Below are 23,834 nucleotides of genomic sequence, written 5' to 3'. Positions count from 1 at the left end.
CAGATTCTAAAAAATGTCAGTCGTTCTTCGATTTTTCAAAAATAGCAGACCTACAAGCTACAAGCTACAAAACAGCAGATCTACAAGCTTGTAGATCTGTAGCTAAAGCATAACATGATGCTGAACACCAAAATGGGTTCCCGATCAGAATGGGTTAAGCATTGTGAGTAATAATTGCCCCATACACCAGTAATACAGTAATAATAGCCCATACATGTACACCTCGACACTATTACCAAACAAGATCACTTTGTTCATTTCAACAAATCGACGGATGTGCCACGTGCAGGACTGACCGTGTTGTATCATTCTGGGGTCGGTGTGGTGGATGCAGGGTGCTTACTGGCGGACTGGCTGGCTGGTTGGCTGGCTTGCTGGCTGGTTGGCTGGCTGGTTGGCTGGCTTGCTAGCTTGCTAGCTTGCTGGCTGGATGGGAGAGAGAGAGAGAGAGAGAGAGAGAGGAAAACCACTTGAAACACTATTAAGCCATAAGGACCTGAGGCCGATTCTAAGAAAAAGGTTTTCTAAATCCCGTTTCTATGTCAGTTGGTGCTCAACCTTTTTCATGTCAAGGACCCCCAGAATTATCTGTATTTGGCTGCAGACACCCATCTGAAAATATCTTGTTCCAGGGACATTCAGACGTCCAGTTACAAAAACGCTAAGTATAACATAATGCTTAAAACACCAAAAGGTGTGGAACACCCAGGATGGATTAAGCCTGTAGTGCGTGCCGGTTGTGGGTCTCGATCCTCTTGTCAACACGCCACTAGTAGTAGGATCTGCACAAGTACTGTGGACTGGATGGATGGATGGATGGGGGAGAGAGAGAGAGATAGACAGACAGACAGACAGAGAGAGACAGACACTCGGAGAAGAGATTGCCTGTCAGGGCCCTGATTTCAGCGCTCTCTCTCTCTCTCCGCTGATGATGATAATAACCGTTCGGCAGAGTGGCTGCAAATGGGGAGGAGAGAGAGAGAGAGAGAGAGAGGGCAGACGTCTTTTTTTAACCCACTCTGGGCGGGAAACACCTACTGTAATGCTTTAGATGTCGAAAAATAGCAGACCTACAAGCTAATAGCAGACCTATACAAGCTAATAGCAGACCTACAAGCTCGTAGCGCGGCACTCGAGCTTGTATAGGTCTGCTATTTGTGAAAAATCGTGAAAATGTGACACAAATCTTTGAATATATATTCTTACAGAGCGAACATTCTTTACTCAAATCTTCTTGCTCTCCTTGCTCAAAGCTTCTGGTGTGTGTGTGTGTGTGTGTGTGTGTGGGGGGGGGGGGTCCCTGGAACAACATAATTATTATCCGATGGGGGTCGGTGGCCAATTACATTATAATTCTGGGGGTCCTTATAATTGACATGAAGTTTTTCTGAAAACTATATCATGATTTTTAGAAGACAATTAGTATAGAATCTGGTATCAGGCCTGAATGGGTTAACCCATTCTGAACGGGACATAAAAACATTTATCATGAAACATGCGTAACAGAGTGGCGCGCTACGAGCTTGTAGGTCTGCTATTTTAGAAAAATCGAAGAACGACTGACATTTTTTAAATCTGATCTCAGGTCAGAATGGGTTCATCAGACCAGTGTGTGTCCAGTGGAAACCTCGTATGAATCTGATCTCAGGTCAGAATGGGTTAAAGAGGCGTGCGCGTCGTCGGCGCTATCTGCAATCAAAACACGGGTTCTGAAGACGAGGGGGGGGGGGGGGGGGGGGACAGCCCAACCAACCAACCTCCTGCATGGAATAAATTGCAGTGCACACATCCTGTCTTTGTGATTCTGCGTCTACGGTATGGGTGATATTAGCGTGGTATTTGTGTACAGTAATCAGCAAAAGGCCCTTGATGGGGGCAGACAGACAGAGAGAGAGAGAGAGAGAGGCCGCTTGTCTAGCCCATTTCGGGCGGGAACCCCTTTTGGTGTTTTAAACATTATTATGTTATAATTTAGCTATTGAAAAATAGCAGACCTATACAAGCTTTCACGATTTTTGAAAAATCTACAAGCTCATATAGCGCGCCACCGAGTGACGCGCTATGAGCGTGTAGATTTTTCAAAAATCGTGGAAAATGTCGCACAAATCTTTGAATATATATATATTCTATCACAGCGGACGTTTTTAAGTCATATATTTGCTTCCGGGGGGGGGGCGGGGCACTGGAACAACATATGTTCAGATGGGGGTCGGCGGCCAATTACATATTATACTGTTGTGGGTCCTTGACATGAAAATGTTTGAGAACGACATATAGAAACGTAGGTTTTTCAGAAAACTGACATTGGTAGAATCGAGCTGCAGGTCTAAATGGGCTAGTAATCAGACCATGCCGTTTACTACTAACTGCACTGCTGAAAACCTCCTAACTCCAATTTCAGAACATTTTGCGCGTGCGCGCGGCCGTGCGCGTATGTTTGCCAAAATTTCGACTAAAAACAAATCTCAACAATAGATGCATATACAACGGGCTCAGGTGATTGGCCCACCGTGGGGAAGTGGAAGGTTTGAATCCCCAGACGGCAGCAGCCTGTGGTATACTGCCCGGTTAGTGCCCAAAGTGTCCTTGAGCAAGGCACTGAACCCCTGCATGCTGCTTATAGCTTCGTTTGTGTATAGCATCACGTGGAAGCAGGGATTGAACCCGCGGGGCGCCCACCCACCCACCCACTCACTCAGACGCCAGACCAACGCGCAACCCGTCGTGCCTCTAGAGCGTCGCAGTCCCGCCCCCTCGAGAGACCCGGAAAATAAATCGCCGTTCATTTTCCTCATAGACTTTTCTTAAAGTATTTATTTAAAGACGGTTACGCCGCTGGACAAAGCCAACTCTGATCGTGACAAATCATGACAATGAACACAATATCCTGGGCCGATCAAATCATTAGAAAGAAGAAAATAAAGGTAGGAGACAACACTGTTTTTTTCTGCTTATAAATTATTTGATCGGCCCCAAAACATTGTGTTCATTGTCATGATTTGTCACGATCCGAGTTGGCTTTGTCCGCGGCGTAACCGTCTTTAAATAAATACTTTAGGAAAAGTCTATGCACTGGGATTCGGGGGAGGATACCAGCCCCGCAACAGCCCTGCCAATCGGGCTCAGCCCTATTTGGCACAGCAGGTTGCGCGTTGGTATGGCGAGTGAGTGAGTGAGTGGCACCGGGTTCAAGCCCTCATGCTTCCACGTACAGTAATGCTACATTTGGAATCTCAATATATCTACGCTGCTACACGCTTTAGGTCCGAGGTGAGGTTTCCGATATGATATCAACATTTTGGAGATACGAGTTTTTTTCTATCCGACAAGATAGTGAGTTGCCGTTCGCTGTGAGAACGCCGTATTATCCTTGCAGTCGGTTGTTGATTTTTTTGCTTCCCCCTTTTTCCTGTCCGTTCCATATGTGACCAATCACCCTGCTCCGTTTGATCATGAGGCCAAATAGTGGGATGTTATTATCGGTCAAGCCTGAAAGGAGTGTTTGTAGCTCTGCGTTTCTTAGAGTCCACTTTGTGAATCTATGTAATGGTCTCTCTCTCTGTGTCTCTGTCTCTGTCTCTCTCTCTCTCTCTCTCTGTCATCCATATTTGTAACCCTAACCAACCCTGAGCTGTACTACTTAGTCTTTTTGAAAACATTCTTCCTCCTTATTATATGATCATGTTTTAGGGTGGAAAAGAATCACGGCACTCCATCTTTAAACCATAAAGCTCTTCAATTAGGCCTATAAGCAATACAAATGAGACACACGCGCATTCGATTGCCCCTCTAATACGCACGCACACACACACACACCCATTTGCCTGCAGTGATATACTGTTATACCTCTCAAATTCCCTACATTCCTTGCTCCATCTCTCTGCAGCCCCCCACCCCGCCCCTCCCCACCCCCCCACCTTCTCTTGATTTTCTCCATCCTTATCTTGTCGTATATGCGTGATCACTCCCCCCCCCCCCCCAAAGCCCCCCAAACCCCCCATTCCCCTCAACGCTTTTAATCCGGGGTTGATGACACTTGGAGGGAGCACTTACGTTCCTGTGCCAGGTGTCTCACCGTGCTTAACATCTCTGGCTTAGCTCGCGTTGCTCTGCTCAGCCCCCCCACACACACACGCACACACACACACACACACACACACACTCACACTCACACTCACACTCACACACACACACACACACGCACGGACACACACAGGCACACACACGGACACACACGCACACGCGCACACACGCACACACACAGGCACGCACACGCGCAGGCACACTCACATGTAATATATGCATACACACCACTGCACTTATATGTGAACGTGTACAAAACACTAGCAGTATAGACCATATATATATATATATATATATATATATATATATATATATATATATATATACTATATATATAATATATATAGTTTAGTTCATGTCATCCCATTTTTTATGTATTCGGCAATTGAACCACACAGACCACCATTTGATGACGTTTAGCCTCTCAACGCCCAAAACTAAAGGATAATTATTTTGTCGTTGCATGGATAAGATTCCGTCCACAAATGCCATGCTGTATATTGATGTTGGTACCATTAGGAGAGACAACAGGTTGTATTGATGTTGGTACCATTAGGAGAGATCAACAGGCAAACGTTGATAACAAAATAACAATTCTTCTACATTCTCTAATTGTGTAGACTTCTCGTAAAGAATAAGTAATGCCAGGTGTTTAACAATAATTTGACTCTCGAGCGCGTAAAATGAAATGTAACACTCTCAAAAGTTAAAGATCTATAAGGGTCCATTTTGGGTTACCAACTTTCCATCATTGCGAACGCAATGAGCACTTACTATGAGACCTAGCAGATCATGTCTGTGTGTGTGTCTGTCTGTCCCGCTATCCAAATATGGAGTGTGTTGCATCAGCAATCACTCAGCTCCATATATGGGCACAAAGAGGCCAGGTCCACTCAGCTCCATATATGGGCACAAAAGGGGCCAGGTCCACATATACAGTAACAGCGGGACAGACACACAGACATGATCTGCAGGGTCTCAGCTGCGTTCGCTTCCCGCGTTTGCGCGTCTTACTGGTTATATAGCTGGGGACCACCTTGAACCCCCAAATTATTTTGGGAGGCAAATTATTTTGGCAAATTATTTTGGGAGGCAAATTATTTTGGCAAATTATTTTGGGAGGCAAATTATTTTGGCAAATTATTTTGGGAGGCAAATTATTTTGGGAGGCAAATTATTTTGGCAAATTATTTTGGGAGGCAAATTATTTTGGGAGGCAAATTATTTTGGCGAATTATTTTGGGAGGCAAATTATTTTGGCAAATTATTTTGAGAGGCAAATTATTTTGGCAAATTATTTTGGGAGGCAAATTTACGGGTGGGGACGAAACAACTACAAATAAAGCAAGGTAAGAAAGCCTTCTAGCATGGAATTCTCCTTTAAGTACAATCATGAGGTATTTGTACTCACCGCGCGTTGTGCCGGACAGTTATTCATCTGATTTCACAACGAGGGCTTGAAGAAGACACTTCTCCTAACAAAGAAAAAAATAATAATCAAAAACCACCCGATTGTACTGTCAACGCACACATGCACGCGCACACACACACAAATTATTTTGGCAAATTATTTTGGGAGGCAAATTATTTTGGCAAATTATTTTGGGAGGCAAATTATTTTGGGAGGCAAATTATTTTGGCAAATTATTTTGGGAGGCAAATTATTTTGGGAGGCAAATTATTTTGGGAGGAAAATTATTTTGGCAAATTATTTTGGGAGGCAAATTATTTTGGCAAATTATTTTGGGAGGCAAATTATTTTGGGAGGCAAATTATTTTGGGAAATTATTTTGGGAGGCAAATTATTTTGGGAGGCAAATTATTTTGGGAAATTATTTTGGGAGGCAAATAATATTGGGAGGCAAATTATTTTGGCAAATTATTTTGGCAAATTATTTTGGGAGGCAAATTAGTTTGGGAAATTATTTTGGGAGGCAAATTATTTTGGGAGGCAAATTATTTTGGGAGGCAAATTATTTTGGGAGGTAAAATATTTTGGGAGGCAAATTATTTTGGGAGGCAAATTATTTTGGGAGGCAAATTATTTTGGGAGGCAAATTATTTTGGCAAATTATTTTGGGAGGCAAATTTACGGGTGGGGACGAAACAACTACAAATAAAGCAAGGTAAGAAAGCCTTCTAGCATGGAATTCTCCTTTAAGTACAATCATGAGGTATTTGTACTCACCGCGCGTTGTGCCGGACAGTTATTCATCTGATTTCACAACAACTAAAAATCAAAAACCACCCGATTGTACTGTCAACGCACACATGCACAATTTGGGATTATTATTAATTTGCCAAAATAATTTGCCTCCCAAAATAATCTCCCAAAATACTTTGCCTCCCAAAATAATTTGCCTCCCAAAATAATTTGCCAAAATAATTTGCCTCCCAAAATAATTTGCCAAAATAATTTGCCTCCCAAAATAATTTGCCTCCCAAAATAATTTGCCTCCCAAAATTATTTGCCTCCCAAAATAATTTGCCAAAATAATTTGCCTCCCAAAATAATTTGCCTCCCAAAATAGTTTGCCTCCCAAAATAATTTGCCAAAGAAACAGCTCATAAAACATTATTTTACACTTTTGGTTGTTGAGAAACAGCTCCTAAAACATTATTTGACACTTTTGGTTGTTAAAAAACAGCTTCTAACCATTATTTGACACTTTGGTTGTTGAGAAACAGCTCATAAAACATTATTTTACACTTTTGGTTGTTGAGAAACAGCTCCTAAAACATTATTTGACACTTTTGGTTGTTGAAAAACAGCTTCTAACCATTATTTGACACTTTGGTTGTTGAGAAACAGCTCCTAAAACATTATTTTACACTTTGGGAGGCAAATTATTTTGGGAGGCAAATTATTTTGGGAGGCAAATTATTTTGGCAAATTATTTTGGGAGGCAAATTATTTTGGCAGGCAAATTATTTTGGGAGGCAAATTATTTTGGGAGGCAAATTATTTTGGGAGGCAAATTATTTTGGGAGGTAAATTATTTTGGCAAATTATTTTGGGAGGTAAATTATTTTGGGAGGCAAATTATTTTGGGAGGCAAATTATTTTGGCAAATTATTTTGGGAGGCAAATTATTTTGGGAGGCAAATTATTTTGGGAGGTAAATTATTTTGGGAGGCAAATTATTTTGGCAAATTATTTTGGGAGGCAATTTATTTTGGCAAATTATTTTGGGAGGCAAATTATTTTGGGAGGCAAATTATTTTGGGAGGCAAATTATTTTGGCAAATTATTTTGGGAGGCAAATTTACGAAACAACTACAAATAAAGCAAGGTAAGAAAGCCTTCTAGCATGGAATTCTCCTTTAAGTACAATCATGAGGTATTTGTACTCACCGCGCGTTGTGCCGGACAGTTATTCATCTGATTTCACAACGAGGGCTTGAAGAAGACACTTCTCCTAACAAAGAAAAAAATAATAATCAAAAACCACCCGATTGTACTGTCAACGCACACATGCACACGCACACACACACAATTATTTTGGTAAATTATTTTGGGAGGCAAATTATTTTGGGAGGCAAATTATTTTGGCGAATTATTTTGGGAGGCAAATTATTTTGGGAGGCAAATTATTTTGGCAAATTATTTTGGGAGGCAAATTATTTTGGCAAATTATTTTGGGAGGCAAATTATTTTGGGAGGCAAATTATTTTGGGAGGCAAATTATTTTGGCAAATTATTTTGGGAGGCAAATTTACGGGTGGGGACGAAACAACTACAAATAAAGCAAGGTAAGAAAGCCTTCTAGCATGGAATTCTCCTTTAAGTACAATCATGAGGTATTTGTACTCACCGCGCGTTGTGCCGGACAGTTATTCATCTGATTTCACAACGAGGGCTTGAAGAAGACACTTCTCCTAACAAAGAAAAAAATAATAATCAAAAACCACCCGATTGTACTGTCAACGCACACATGCACGCGCACACACACACAAATTATTTTGGTAAATTATTTTGGGAGGCAAATTATTTTGGCAAATTATTTTGGGAGGCAAATTATTTTGGGAGGCAAATTATTTTGACAAATTATTTTGGGAGGCAAATTATTTTGGGAGTTAAATTATTTTGGCAAATTATTTTGGGAGGCAAATTATTTTGGGAGGCAAATTATTTTGGGAGGCAAATTATTTTGGGAGGCAAATTATTTTGGGATTATTATTAATTTGCCAAAATTATTTGCCTCCCAAAATAATCTCCCAAAATAATTTGCCTCCCAAAATAATTTGCCAAAATAATTTGCCTCCCAAAATAATTTGCCTCCCAAAATAATTTGCCTCCCAAAATAATTTGCCTCCCAAAATAATTTGCCAAAATAATTGGCCTCTTAAAGTAATTTGCCAAAATAATTTGCCTCCCAAAATAATTTGCCAAAATAATTTGCCTCCCAAAATAATTTGCCAAAATAATTTGCCTCCCAAAATAATTTGCCAAAATAATTTGCCTCCCAAAATTATTTGCCAAAATTATTTGCCTCCCAAAAAAATTTGCCTCCCAAAATAATTTGCCTCCCAAAATAATTTGCCTCCCAAAATAGTTTGCCTCCCAAAATAATTTGCCAAAGAAACAGCTCCTAAAACATTATTTTACACTTTTGGTTGTTGAGAAACAGCTCCTAAAACATTATTTGACACTTTTGGTTGTTGAAAAACAGCTTCTAACCATTATTTGACACTTTGGTTGTTGAGAAACAGCTCCTAAAACATTATTTTACACTTTTGGTTGTTGAGAAACAGCTCCTAAAACATTATTTGACACTTTTGGTTGTTGAAAAACAGCTTCTAACCATTATTTGACACTTTGGTTGTTGAGAAACAGCTCCTAAAACATTATTTTACACTTTTGGTTGTTGAGAAACAGCTCCTAAAACATTATTTGACACTTTCGGTTGTTGAAAAACAGCTTCTAACCATTATTTGACACTTTGGTTGTTGAGAAACAGCTCCTAAAACATTATTTTACACTTTTGGTTGTTGAGAAACAGCTCCTAAAACATTATTTGACACTTTTGGTTGTTGAAAAACAGCTTCTAACCATTATTTGACACTTTGGTTGTTGAGAAACAGCTCCTAAAACATTATTTTACACTTTTGGTTGTTGAGAAACAGCTCCTAAAACATTATTTGACACTTTTGGTTGTTGAAAAACAGCTTCTAACCATTATTTGACACTTTGGTTGTTGAGAAACAGCTCCTAAAACATTATTTTACACTTTTGGTTGTTGAGAAACAGCTCCTAAAACATTATTTGACACTTTTGGTTGTTGAAAAACAGCTTCTAACCATTATTTGACACTTTGGTTGTTGAGAAACAGCTCCTAAAACATTATTTTACACTTTTGGTTGTTGAGAAACAGCTCCTAAAACATTATTTGACACTTTTGGTTGTTGAAAAACAGCTTCTAACCATTATTTGACACTTTGGTTGTTGAGAAACAGCTCCTAAAACATTATTTTACACTTTGGGAGGCAAATTATTTTGGGAGGCAAATTATTTTGGGAGGCAAATTATTTTGGGAGGCAAATTATTTTGGGAGGCAAATTATTTTGGCAAATTATTTTGGGAGGCAATTTATTTTGGCAAATTATTTTGGGAGGCAAATTATTTTGGCAAAATATTTTGGGAGGCAAATTATTTTGGGAGGCAAATTATTTTGGGAGGTAAATTATTTTGGCAAATTATTTTGGGAGGTAAATTATTTTGGCAAATTATTTTGGGAGGCAAATTATTTTGGGAGGCAAATTATTTTGGGAGGCAAATTATTTTGGGAGGCAAATTATTTTGGCAAATTATTTTGGGAGGTAAATTATTTTGGTAAATTATTTTGGGAGGCAAATTATTTTGGGAGGCAAATTATTTTGGCGAATTATTTTGGGAGGCAAATTATTTTGGGAGGCAAATTATTTTGGGAGGCAAATTATTTTGGCAAATTATTTTGGGAGGCAAATTATTTTGGGAGGCAAATTATTTTGGGAGGCAAATTATTTTGGCAAATTATTTTGGGAGGCAAATTTACAGGTGGGGACGAAACAACTACAAATAAAGCAAGGTAAGAAAGCCTTCTAGCATGGAATTCTCCTTTAAGTACAATCATGAGGTATTTGTACTCACCGCGCGTTGTGCCGGACAGTTATTCATCTGATTTCACAACGAGGGCTTGAAGAAGACACTTCTCCTAACAAAGAAAAAAATAATAATCAAAAACCACCCGATTGTACTGTCAACGCACACATGCACACGCACACACACACAAATTATTTTGGTAAATTATTTTGGGAGGCAAATTATTTTGGCAAATTATTTTGGGAGGCAAATTATTTTGGGAGGCAAATTATTTTGGCAAATTATTTTGGGAGGCAAATTATTTTGGCAAATTATTTTGGGAGGCAAATTATTTTGGCGAATTATTTTGGGAGGCAAATTATTTTGGGAGGCAAATTATTTTGGCAAATTATTTTGGGAGGCAAATTATTTTGGCAAATTATTTTGGGAGGCAAATTATTTTGGGAGGCAAATTATTTTGGGAGGCAAATTATTTTGGGAGGCAAATTATTTTGGCAAATTATTTTGGGAGGCAAATTATTTTGGGAGGCAAATTATTTTGGCAAATTATTTTGGGAGGCAAATTATTTTGGGAGGCAAATTATTTTGGCAAATTATTTTGGGAGGCAAATTATTTTGGCAAATTATTTTGGGAGGCAAATTATTTTGGGAGGCAAATTATTTTGGGAGGCAAATTATTTTGGGAGGCAAATTATTTTGGCAAATTATTTTGGGAGGCAAATTATTTTGGCAAATTATTTTGGGAGGCAAATTATTTTGGGAGGCAAATTATTTTGGGAGGCAAATTATTTTGGGAGGCAAATTATTTTGGCAAATTATTTTGGGAGGCAAATTATTTTGGGAGGCAAATTATTTTGGCAAATTATTTTGGGAGGCAAATTATTTTGGGAGGCAAATTATTTTGGCAAATTATTTTGGCAAATTATTTTGGGAGGCAAATTATTTTGGCAAATTATTTTGGGAGGCAAATTATTTTGGGAGGCAAATTATTTTGGGAGGCAAATTATTTTGGCAAATTATTTTGGGAGGCAAATTATTTTGGGAGGCAAATTATTTTGGCAAATTATTTTGGGAGGCAAATTATTTTGGCGAATTATTTTGGGAGGCAAATTATTTTGGGAGGCAAATTATTTTGGGAGGCAAATTATTTTGGGAGGCAAATTATTTTGGCAAATTATTTTGGGAGGCAAATTATTTTGGGAGGCAAATTATTTTGGGAGGCAAATTATTTTGGCAAATTATTTTGGGAGGCAAATTTACGGGTGGGGACGAAACAACTACAAATAAAGCAAGGTAAGAAAGCCTTCTAGCATGGAATTCTCCTTTAAGTACAATCATGAGGTATTTGTACTCACCGCGCGTTGTGCCGGACAGTTATTCATCTGATTTCACAACGAGGGCTTGAAGAAGACACTTCTCCTAACAAAGAAAAAAATAATAATCAAAAACCACCCGATTGTACTGTCAACGCACACATGCACACGCACACACACACAAATTATTTTGGTAAATTATTTTGGGAGGCAAATTATTTTGGGAGGCAAATTATTTTGGCAAATTATTTTGGGAGGCAAATTATTTTGGCAAATTATTTTGGGAGGCAAATTATTTTGGCGAATTATTTTGGGAGGCAAATTATTTTGGGAGGCAAATTATTTTGGGAGGCAAATTATTTTGGCAAATTATTTTGGGAGGCAAATTATTTTGGGAGGCAAATTATTTTGGCAAATTATTTTGGGAGGCAAATTATTTTGGGAGGCAAATTATTTTGGGAGGCAAATTATTTTGGGAGGCAAATTATTTTGGCAAATTATTTTGGCAAATTATTTTGGGAGGCAAATTATTTTGGGAGGCAAATTATTTTGGCAAATTATTTTGGCAAATTATTTTGGGAGGCAAATTATTTTGGCAAATTATTTTGGGAGGCAAATTATTTTGGCAAATTATTTTGGGAGGCAAATTATTTTGGGAGGCAAATTATTTTGGGAGGCAAATTATTTTGGCAAATTATTTTGGGAGGCAAATTATTTTGGGAGGCAAATTATTTTGGCAAATTATTTTGGGAGGCAAATTATTTTGGCAAATTATTTTGGGAGGCAAATTATTTTGGCGAATTATTTTGGGAGGCAAATTATTTTGGGAGGCAAATTATTTTGGGAGGCAAATTATTTTGGCAAATTATTTTGGGAGGCAAATTATTTTGGGAGGCAAATTATTTTGGGAGGCAAATTATTTTGGCAAATTATTTTGGGAGGCAAATTTACGGGTGGGGACGAAACAACTACAAATAAAGCAAGGTAAGAAAGCCTTCTAGCATGGAATTCTCCTTTAAGTACAATCATGAGGTATTTGTACTCACCGCGCGTTGTGCCGGACAGTTATTCATCTGATTTCACAACGAGGGCTTGAAGAAGACACTTCTCCTAACAAAGAAAAAAATAATAATCAAAAACCACCCGATTGTACTGTCAACGCACACATGCAGACGCACACACACACAATTATTTTGGTAAATTATTTTGGGAGGCAAATTATTTTGGGAGGCAAATTATTTTGGCGAATTATTTTGGGAGGCAAATTATTTTGGGAGGCAAATTATTTTGGGAGGCAAATTATTTTGGGAGGCAAATTATTTTGGGAGGCAAATTATTTTGGGAGGCAAATTATTTTGGCAAATTATTTTGGGAGGCAAATTATTTTGGGAGGCAAATTATTTTGGCAAATTATTTTGGGAGGCAAATTATTTTGGCAAATTATTTTGGGAGGCAAATTATTTTGGGAGGCAAATTATTTTGGGAGGAAAATTATTTTGGCAAATTATTTTGGGAGGCAAATTATTTTGGCAAATTATTTTGGGAGGCAAATTATTTTGGGAGGCAAATTATTTTGGGAAATTATTTTGGGAGGCAAATTATTTTGGGAGGCAAATTATTTTGGGAAATTATTTTGGGAGGCAAATAATATTGGGAGGCAAATTATTTTGGCAAATTATTTTGGCAAATTATTTTGGGAGGCAAATTATTTTGGGAAATTATTTTGGGAGGCAAATTATTTTGGGAGGCAAATTATTTTGGGAGGCAAATTATTTTGGGAGGCAAATTATTTTGGGAGGTAAAATATTTTGGGAGGCAAATTATTTTGGGAGGCAAATTATTTTGGGAGGCAAATTATTTTGGGAGGCAAATTATTTTGGGAGGCAAATTATTTTGGCAAATTATTTTGGGAGGCAAATTTACGGGTGGGGACGAAACAACTACAAATAAAGCAAGGTAAGAAAGCCTTCTAGCATGGAATTCTCCTTTAAGTACAATCATGAGGTATTTGTACTCACCGCGCGTTGTGCCGGACAGTTATTCATCTGATTTCACAACAACTAAAAATCAAAAACCACCCGATTGTACTGTCAACGCACACATGCACAATTTGGGATTATTATTAATTTGCCAAAATAATTTGCCTCCCAAAATAATCTCCCAAAATACTTTGCCTCCCAAAATAATTTGCCTCCCAAAATAATTTGCCAAAATAATTTGCCTCCCAAAATAATTTGCCAAAATAATTTGCCTCCCAAAATAATTTGCCTCCCAAAATAATTTGCCTCCCAAAATTATTTGCCTCCCAAAATAATTTGCCAAAATAATTTGCCTCCCAAAATAATTTGCCTCCCAAAATAGTTTGCCTCCCAAAATAATTTGCCAAAGAAACAGCTCCTAAAACATTATTTTATACTTTTGGTTGTTGAGAAACAGCTCCTAAAACATTATTTGACACTTTTGGTTGTTGAAAAACAGCTTCTAACCATTATTTGACACTTTGGTTGTTGAGAAACAGCTCCTAAAACATTATTTTACACTTTTGGTTGTTGAGAAACAGCTCCTAAAACATTATTTGACACTTTTGGTTGTTGAAAAACAGCTTCTAACCATTATTTGACACTTTGGTTGTTGAGAAACAGCTCCTAAAACATTATTTGACACTTTTGGTTGTTGAGAAACAGCTCCTAAAACATTATTTGACACTTTTGGTTGTTGAAAAACAGCTTCTAACCATTATTTGACACTTTGGTTGTTGAGAAACAGCTCCTAAAACATTATTTTACACTTTTGGTTATTGAGAAACAGCTCCTAAAACATTATTTGACACTTTTGGTTGTTGAAAAACAGCTTCTAACCATTATTTGACACTTTGGTTGTTGAGAAACAGCTCATAAAACATTATTTTACACTTTTGGTTGTTGAGAAACAGCTCCTAAAACATTATTTGACACTTTTGGTTGTTGAAAAACAACTTCTAACCATTATTTGACACTTTGGTTGTTGAGAAACAGCTCCTAAAACATTATTTGACACTTTTGGTTGTTGAAAAACAGCTTCTAACCATTATTTGACACTTTGGTTGTTGAGAAACAGCTCCTAAAACATTATTTTACACTTCTGGTTGTTGAGAAACAGCTCCTAAAACATTATTTGACACTTTTGGTTGTTGAAAAACAGCTTCTAACCATTATTTGACACTTTGGTTGTTGAGAAACAGCTCATAAAACATTATTTTACACTTTTGGTTGTTGAGAAACAGCTCCTAAAACATTATTTTACACTTTTGGTTGATGAAAAACAGCTTCTAACCATTATTTGACACTTTGGTTGTTGAGAAACAGCTCCTAAAACATTATTTTACACTTTTGGTTGTTGAGAAACAGCTCCTAAAACATTATTTGACACTTTTGGTTGTTGAAAAACAGCTTCTAACCATTATTTGACACTTTGGTTGTTGAGAAACAGCTCCTAAAACATTATTTTACACTTTTGGTTGTTGAGAAACAGCTCCTAAAACATTATTTGACACTTTTGGTTGTTGAAAAACAGCTTCTAACCATTATTTGACACTTTGGTTGTTGAGAAACAGCTCCTAAAACATTATTTGACACTTTTGGTTGTTGAAAAACAGCTTCTAACCATTATTTGACACTTTTGGTTGTTGAAAAACAGCTTCTAACCATTATTTGACACTTTGGTTGTTGAGAAACAGCTCCTAAAACATTATTTTACACTTCTGGTTGTTGAGAAACAGCTCCTAAAACATTATTTGACACTTTTGGTTGTTGAAAAACAGCTTCTAACCATTATTTGACACTTTGGTTGTTGAGAAACAGCTCATAAAACATTATTTTACACTTTTGGTTGTTGAGAAACAGCTCCTAAAACATTATTTGACACTTTTGGTTGTTAAAAAACAGCTTCTAACCATTATTTGACACTTTGGTTGTTGAGAAACAGCTCATAAAACATTATTTTACACTTTTGGTTGTTGAGAAACAGCTCCTAAAACATTATTTGACACTTTTGGTTGTTGAAAAACAGCTTCTAACCATTATTTGACACTTTGGTTGTTGAGAAACAGCTCCTAAAACATTATTTTACACTTTGGGAGGCAAATTATTTTGGGAGGCAAATTATTTTGGGAGGCAAATTATTTTGGCAAATTATTTTGGGAGGCAAATTATTTTGGCAGGCAAATTATTTTGGGAGGCAAATTATTTTGGGAGGCAAATTATTTTGGGAGGCAAATTATTTTGGGAGGTAAATTATTTTGGCAAATTATTTTGGGAGGTAAATTATTTTGGGAGGCAAATTATTTTGGGAGGCAAATTATTTTGGCAAATTATTTTGGGAGGCAAATTATTTTGGGAGGCAAATTATTTTGGGAGGTAAATTATTTTGGGAGGCAAATTATTTTGGCAAATTATTTTGGGAGGCAATTTATTTTGGCAAATTATTTTGGGAGGCAAATTATTTTGGGAGGCAAATTATTTTGGGAGGCAAATTATTTTGGCAAATTATTTTGGGAGGCAAATTTACGAAACAACTACAAATAAAGCAAGGTAAGAAAGCCTTCTAGCATGGAATTCTCCTTTAAGTACAATCATGAGGTATTTGTACTCACCGCGCGTTGTGCCGGACAGTTATTCATCTGATTTCACAACGAGGGCTTGAAGAAGACACTTCTCCTAACAAAGAAAAAAATAATAATCAAAAACCACCCGATTGTACTGTCAACGCACACATGCACACGCACACACACACAATTATTTTGGTAAATTATTTTGGGAGGCAAATTATTTTGGGAGGCAAATTATTTTGGCGAATTATTTTGGGAGGCAAATTATTTTGGGAGGCAAATTATTTTGGCAAATTATTTTGGGAGGCAAATTATTTTGGCAAATTATTTTGGGAGGCAAATTATTTTGGGAGGCAAATTATTTTGGGAGGCAAATTATTTTGGCAAATTATTTTGGGAGGCAAATTTACGGGTGGGGACGAAACAACTACAAATAAAGCAAGGTAAGAAAGCCTTCTAGCATGGAATTCTCCTTTAAGTACAATCATGAGGTATTTGTACTCACCGCGCGTTGTGCCGGACAGTTATTCATCTGATTTCACAACGAGGGCTTGAAGAAGACACTTCTCCTAACAAAGAAAAAAATAATAATCAAAAACCACCCGATTGTACTGTCAACGCACACATGCACGCGCACACACACACAAATTATTTTGGTAAATTATTTTGGGAGGCAAATTATTTTGGCAAATTATTTTGGGAGGCAAATTATTTTGGGAGGCAAATTATTTTGACAAATTATTTTGGGAGGCAAATTATTTTGGGAGGCAAATTATTTTGGCAAATTATTTTGGGAGGCAAATTATTTTGGGAGGCAAATTATTTTGGGAGGCAAATTATTTTGGGAGGCAAATTATTTTGGGATTATTATTAATTTGCCAAAATTATATGCCTCCCAAAATAATCTCCCAAAATAATTTGCCTCCCAAAATAATTTGCCTCCCAAAATAATTTGCCTCCCAAAATAATTTGCCTCCCAAAATAATTTGCCTCCCAAAATAATTTGCCTCCCAAAATAATTTGCCAAAATAATTGGCCTCTTAAAGTAATTTGCCAAAATAATTTGCCTCCCAAAATAATTTGCCAAAATAATTTGCCTCCCAAAATAATTTGCCAAAATAATTTGCCTCCCAAAATAATTTGCCAAAATAATTTGCCTCCCAAAATTATTTGCCTCCCAAAAAAATTTGCCTCCCAAAATAATTTGCCTCCCAAAATAATTTGCCTCCCAAAATAGTTTGCCTCCCAAAATAATTTGCCAAAGAAACAGCTCCTAAAACATTATTTTACACTTTTGGTTGTTGAGAAACAGCTCCTAAAACATTATTTGACACTTTTGGTTGTTGAAAAACAGCTTCTAACCATTATTTGACACTTTGGTTGTTGAGAAACAGCTCCTAAAACATTATTTTACACTTTTGGTTGTTGAGAAACAGCTCCTAAAACATTATTTGACACTTTTGGTTGTTGAAAAACAGCTTCTAACCATTATTTGACACTTTGGTTGTTGAGAAACAGCTCCTAAAACATTATTTTACACTTTTGGTTGTTGAGAAACAGCTCCTAAAACATTATTTGACACTTTCGGTTGTTGAAAAACAGCTTCTAACCATTATTTGACACTTTGGTTGTTGAGAAACAGCTCCTAAAACATTATTTTACACTTTTGGTTGTTGAGAAACAGCTCCTAAAACATTATTTGACACTTTTGGTTGTTGAAAAACAGCTTCTAACCATTATTTGACACTTTGGTTGTTGAGAAACAGCTCCTAAAACATTATTTTACACTTTTGGTTGTTGAGAAACAGCTCCTAAAACATTATTTGACACTTTTGGTTGTTGAAAAACAGCTTCTAACCATTATTTGACACTTTGGTTGTTGAGAAACAGCTCCTAAAACATTATTTTACACTTTTGGTTGTTGAGAAACAGCTCCTAAAACATTATTTGACACTTTTGGTTGTTGAAAAACAGCTTCTAACCATTATTTGACACTTTGGTTGTTGAGAAACAGCTCCTAAAACATTATTTTACACTTTTGGTTGTTGAGAAACAGCTCCTAAAACATTATTTGACACTTTTGGTTGTTGAAAAACAGCTTCTAACCATTATTTGACACTTTGGTTGTTGAGAAACAGCTCCTAAAACATTATTTTACACTTTGGGAGGCAAATTATTTTGGGAGGCAAATTATTTTGGGAGGCAAATTATTTTGGGAGGCAAATTATTTTGGGAGGCAAATTATTTTGGCAAATTATTTTGGGAGGCAATTTATTTTGGCAAATTATTTTGGGAGGCAAATTATTTTGGCAAAATATTTTGGGAGGCAAATTATTTTGGGAGGCAAATTATTTTGGGAGGTAAATTATTTTGGCAAATTATTTTGGGAGGTAAATTATTTTGGCAAATTATTTTGGGAGGCAAATTATTTTGGGAGGCAAATTATTTTGGGAGGCAAATTATTTTGGGAGGCAAATTATTTTGGCAAATTATTTTGGGAGGTAAATTATTTTGGTAAATTATTTTGGGAGGCAAATTATTTTGGGAGGCAAATTATTTTGGCGAATTATTTTGGGAGGCAAATTATTTTGGGAGGCAAATTATTTTGGGAGGCAAATTATTTTGGGAGGCAAATTATTTTGGGAGGCAAATTATTTTGGGAGGCAAATTATTTTGGCAAATTATTTTGGGAGGCAAATTTACAGGTGGGGACGAAACAACTACAAATAAAGCAAGGTAAGAAAGCCTTCTAGCATGGAATTCTCCTTTAAGTACAATCATGAGGTATTTGTACTCACCGCGCGTTGTGCCGGACAGTTATTCATCTGATTTCACAACGAGGGCTTGAAGAAGACACTTCTCCTAACAAAGAAAAAAATAATAATCAAAAACCACCCGATTGTACTGTCAACGCACACATGCACACGCACACACACACAAATTATTTTGGTAAATTATTTTGGGAGGCAAATTATTTTGGCAAATTATTTTGGGAGGCAAATTATTTTGGGAGGCAAATTATTTTGGGAGGCAAATTATTTTGGCAAATTATTTTGGGAGGCAAATTATTTTGGCAAATTATTTTGGGAGGCAAATTATTTTGGCGAATTATTTTGGGAGGCAAATTATTTTGGGAGGCAAATTATTTTGGCAAATTATTTTGGGAGGCAAATTATTTTGGCAAATTATTTTGGGAGGCAAATTATTTTGGGAGGCAAATTATTTTGGGAGGCAAATTATTTTGGCAAATTATTTTGGCAAATTATTTTGGGAGGCAAATTATTTTGGGAGGCAAATTATTTTGGCAAATTATTTTGGGAGGCAAATTATTTTGGGAGGCAAATTATTTTGGCAAATTATTTTGGCAAATTATTTTGGGAGGCAAATTATTTTGGCAAATTATTTTGGGAGGCAAATTATTTTGGGAGGCAAATTATTTTGGGAGGCAAATTATTTTGGGAGGCAAATTATTTTGGCAAATTATTTTGGGAGGCAAATTATTTTGGCAAATTATTTTGGGAGGCAAATTATTTTGGGAGGCAAATTATTTTGGGAGGCAAATTATTTTGGGAGGCAAATTATTTTGGGAGGCAAATTATTTTGGCAAATTATTTTGGGAGGCAAATTATTTTGGGAGGCAAATTATTTTGGCAAATTATTTTGGGAGGCAAATTATTTTGGGAGGCAAATTATTTTGGCAAATTATTTTGGGAGGCAAATTATTTTGGCAAATTATTTTGGGAGGCAAATTATTTTGGGAGGCAAATTATTTTGGGAGGCAAATTATTTTGGGAGGCAAATTATTTTGGCAAATTATTTTGGGAGGCAAATTATTTTGGGAGGCAAATTATTTTGGCAAATTATTTTGGGAGGCAAATTATTTTGGCAAATTATTTTGGGAGGCAAATTATTTTGGCGAATTATTTTGGGAGGCAAATTATTTTGGGAGGCAAATTATTTTGGGAGGCAAATTATTTTGGGAGGCAAATTATTTTGGCAAATTATTTTGGGAGGCAAATTATTTTGGGAGGCAAATTATTTTGGGAGGCAAATTATTTTGGCAAATTATTTTGGGAGGCAAATTTACGGGTGGGGACGAAACAACTACAAATAAAGCAAGGTAAGAAAGCCTTCTAGCATGGAATTCTCCTTTAAGTACAATCATGAGGTATTTGTACTCACCGCGCGTTGTGCCGGACAGTTATTCATCTGATTTCACAACGAGGGCTTGAAGAAGACACTTCTCCTAACAAAGAAAAAAATAATAATCAAAAACCACCCGATTGTACTGTCAACGCACACATGCACACGCACACACACACAAATTATTTTGGTAAATTATTTTGGGAGGCAAATTATTTTGGGAGGCAAATTATTTTGGGAGGCAAATTATTTTGGCAAATTATTTTGGGAGGCAAATTATTTTGGCAAATTATTTTGGGAGGCAAATTATTTTGGCGAATTATTTTGGGAGGCAAATTATTTTGGGAGGCAAATTATTTTGGGAGGCAAATTATTTTGGGAGGCAAATTATTTTGGCAAATTATTTTGGGAGGCAAATTATTTTGGGAGGCAAATTATTTTGGCAAATTATTTTGGGAGGCAAATTATTTTGGCAAATTATTTTGGGAGGCAAATTATTTTGGGAGGCAAATTATTTTGGGAGGCAAATTATTTTGGGAGGCAAATTATTTTGGGAGGCAAATTATTTTGGCAAATTATTTTGGCAAATTATTTTGGGAGGCAAATTATTTTGGGAGGCAAATTATTTTGGCAAATTATTTTGGCAAATTATTTTGGGAGGCAAATTATTTTGGCAAATTATTTTGGGAGGCAAATTATTTTGGCAAATTATTTTGGGAGGCAAATTATTTTGGGAGGCAAATTATTTTGGGAGGCAAATTATTTTGGGAGGCAAATTATTTTGGCAAATTATTTTGGGAGGCAAATTATTTTGGGAGGCAAATTATTTTGGCAAATTATTTTGGGAGGCAAATTATTTTGGCAAATTATTTTGGGAGGCAAATTATTTTGGCGAATTATTTTGGGAGGCAAATTATTTTGGGAGGCAAATTATTTTGGGAGGCAAATTATTTTGGCAAATTATTTTGGGAGGCAAATTATTTTGGGAGGCAAATTATTTTGGGAGGCAAATTATTTTGGCAAATTATTTTGGGAGGCAAATTTACGGGTGGGGACGAAACAACTACAAATAAAGCAAGGTAAGAAAGCCTTCTAGCATGGAATTCTCCTTTAAGTACAATCATGAGGTATTTGTACTCACCGCGCGTTGTGCCGGACAGTTATTCATCTGATTTCACAACGAGGGCTTGAAGAAGACACTTCTCCTAACAAAGAAAAAAATAATAATCAAAAACCACCCGATTGTACTGTCAACGCACACATGCAGACGCACACACACACAATTATTTTGGTAAATTATTTTGGGAGGCAAATTATTTTGGGAGGCAAATTATTTTGGCGAATTATTTTGGGAGGCAAATTATTTTGGGAGGCAAATTATTTTGGGAGGCAAATTATTTTGGGAGGCAAATTATTTTGGGAGGCAAATTATTTTGGCAAATTATTTTGGGAGGCAAATTATTTTGGGAGGCAAATTATTTTGGCAAATTATTTTGGGAGGCAAATTTACGGGTGGGGACGAAACAACTACAAATAAAGCAAGGTAAGAAAGCCTTCTAGCATGGAATTCTCCTTTAAGTACAATCATGAGGTATTTGTACTCACCGCGCGTTGTGCCGGACAGTTATTCATCTGATTTCACAACGAGGGCTTGAAGAAGACACTTAAGACACTCCTAACAAAGAAAAAAATAATAATCAAAAACCACCCGATTGTACTGTCAACGCACACATGCACACGCACACACACACAAATTATTTTGGTAAATTATTTTGGGAGGCAAATTATTTTGGCAATTTATTTTGGGAGGCAAATTATTTTGGCGAATTATTTTGGGAGGCAAATTATTTTGGGAGGCAAATTATTTTGGCGAATTATTTTGGGAGGCAAATTATTTTGGGAGGCAAATTATTTTGGGAGGCAAATTATTTTGGGATTATTATTAATTTGCCAAAATTATTTGCCTCCCAAAATAATCTCCCAAAATAATTTGCCTCCCAAAATAATTTGCCAAAATAATTTGCCAAAATAATTTGCCTCCCAAAATAATTTGCCTCCCAAAATAATTTGCCAAAATAATTTGCCTCCCAAAATAATTTGCCAAAATAATTTGCCTCCCAAAATAATTTGCCAAAATAATTGGCCTCTTAAAGTAATTTGCCAAAATAATTTGCCTCCCAAAATAATTTGCCACAATAATTTGCCTCCCAAAATAATTTGCCAAAATAATTTGCCTCCCAAAATAATTTGCCAAAATAATTTGCCTCCCAAAATTATTTGCCAAAATTATTTGCCTCCCAAAAAAATTTGCCTCCCAAAATTATTTGCCAAAATTATTTGCCTCCCAAAATAATTTGCCTCCCAAAATAATTTGCCTCCCAAAATAGTTTGCCTCCCAAAATAATTTGCCAAAGAAACAGCTCCTAAAACATTATTTTACACTTTTGGTTGTTGAGAAACAGCTCCTAAAACATTATTTGACACTTTTGGTTGTTGAAAAACAGCTTCTAACCATTATTTGACACTTTGGTTGTTGAGAAACAGCTCCTAAAACATTATTTTACACTTTTGGTTGTTGAGAAACAGCTCCTAAAACATTATTTGACACTTTTGGTTGATGAAAAACAGCTTCTAACCATTATTTGACACTTTGGTTGTTGAGAAACAGCTCCTAAAACATTATTTTACACTTTTGGTTGTTGAGAAACAGCTCCTAAAACATTATTTGACACTTTTGGTTGTTGAAAAACAGCTTCTAACCATTATTTGACACTTTGGTTGTTGAGAAACAGCTCCTAAAACATTATTTTACACTTTTGGTTGTTGAGAAACAGCTCCTAAAACATTATTTGACACTTTTGGTTGTTGAAAAACAGCTTCTAACCATTATTTGACACTTTGGTTGTTGAGAAACAGCTCCTAAAACATTATTTTACACTTTTGGTTGTTGAGAAACAGCTCCTAAAACATTATTTGACACTTTTGGTTGTTGAAAAACAGCTTCTAACCATTATTTGACACTTTGGTTGTTGAGAAACAGCTCCTAAAACATTATTTTACACTTTTGGTTGTTGAGAAACAGCTCCTAAAACATTATTTGACACTTTTGGTTGTTGAAAAACAGCTTCTAACCATTATTTGACACTTTGGTTGTTGAGAAACAGCTCCTAAAACATTATTTTACACTTTTGGTTGTTGAGAAACAGCTCCTAAAACATTATTTGACACTTTTGGTTGTTGAAAAACAGCTTCTAACCATTATTTGACACTTTGGTTGTTGAGAAACAGCTCCTAAAACATTATTTTACACTTTTGGTTGTTGAGAAACAGCTCCTAAAACATTATTTGACACTTTTGGTTGTTGAAAAACAGCTTCTAACCATTATTTGACACTTTGGTTGTTGAGAAACAGCTCCTAAAACATTATTTTACACTTTTGGTTGTTGAGAAACAGCTCCTAAAACATTATTTGACACTTTTGGTTGTTGAAAAACAGCTTCTAACCATTATTTGACACTTTGGTTGTTGAGAAACAGCTCCTAAAACATTATTTGACACTTTTGGTTGCTGAGAAACAGCTCCTAAAACATTATTTGACACTTTTGGTTGTTGAAAAACAGCTTCTAAC

Source organism: Protomyctophum bolini (assembly GCF_963924005.1).
Source record: "Protomyctophum bolini genome assembly, chromosome: 24".
Taxonomy (NCBI): domain Eukaryota; kingdom Metazoa; phylum Chordata; class Actinopteri; order Myctophiformes; family Myctophidae; genus Protomyctophum; species Protomyctophum bolini.
Note: the sequence above shows the minus strand (reverse complement) of the source record.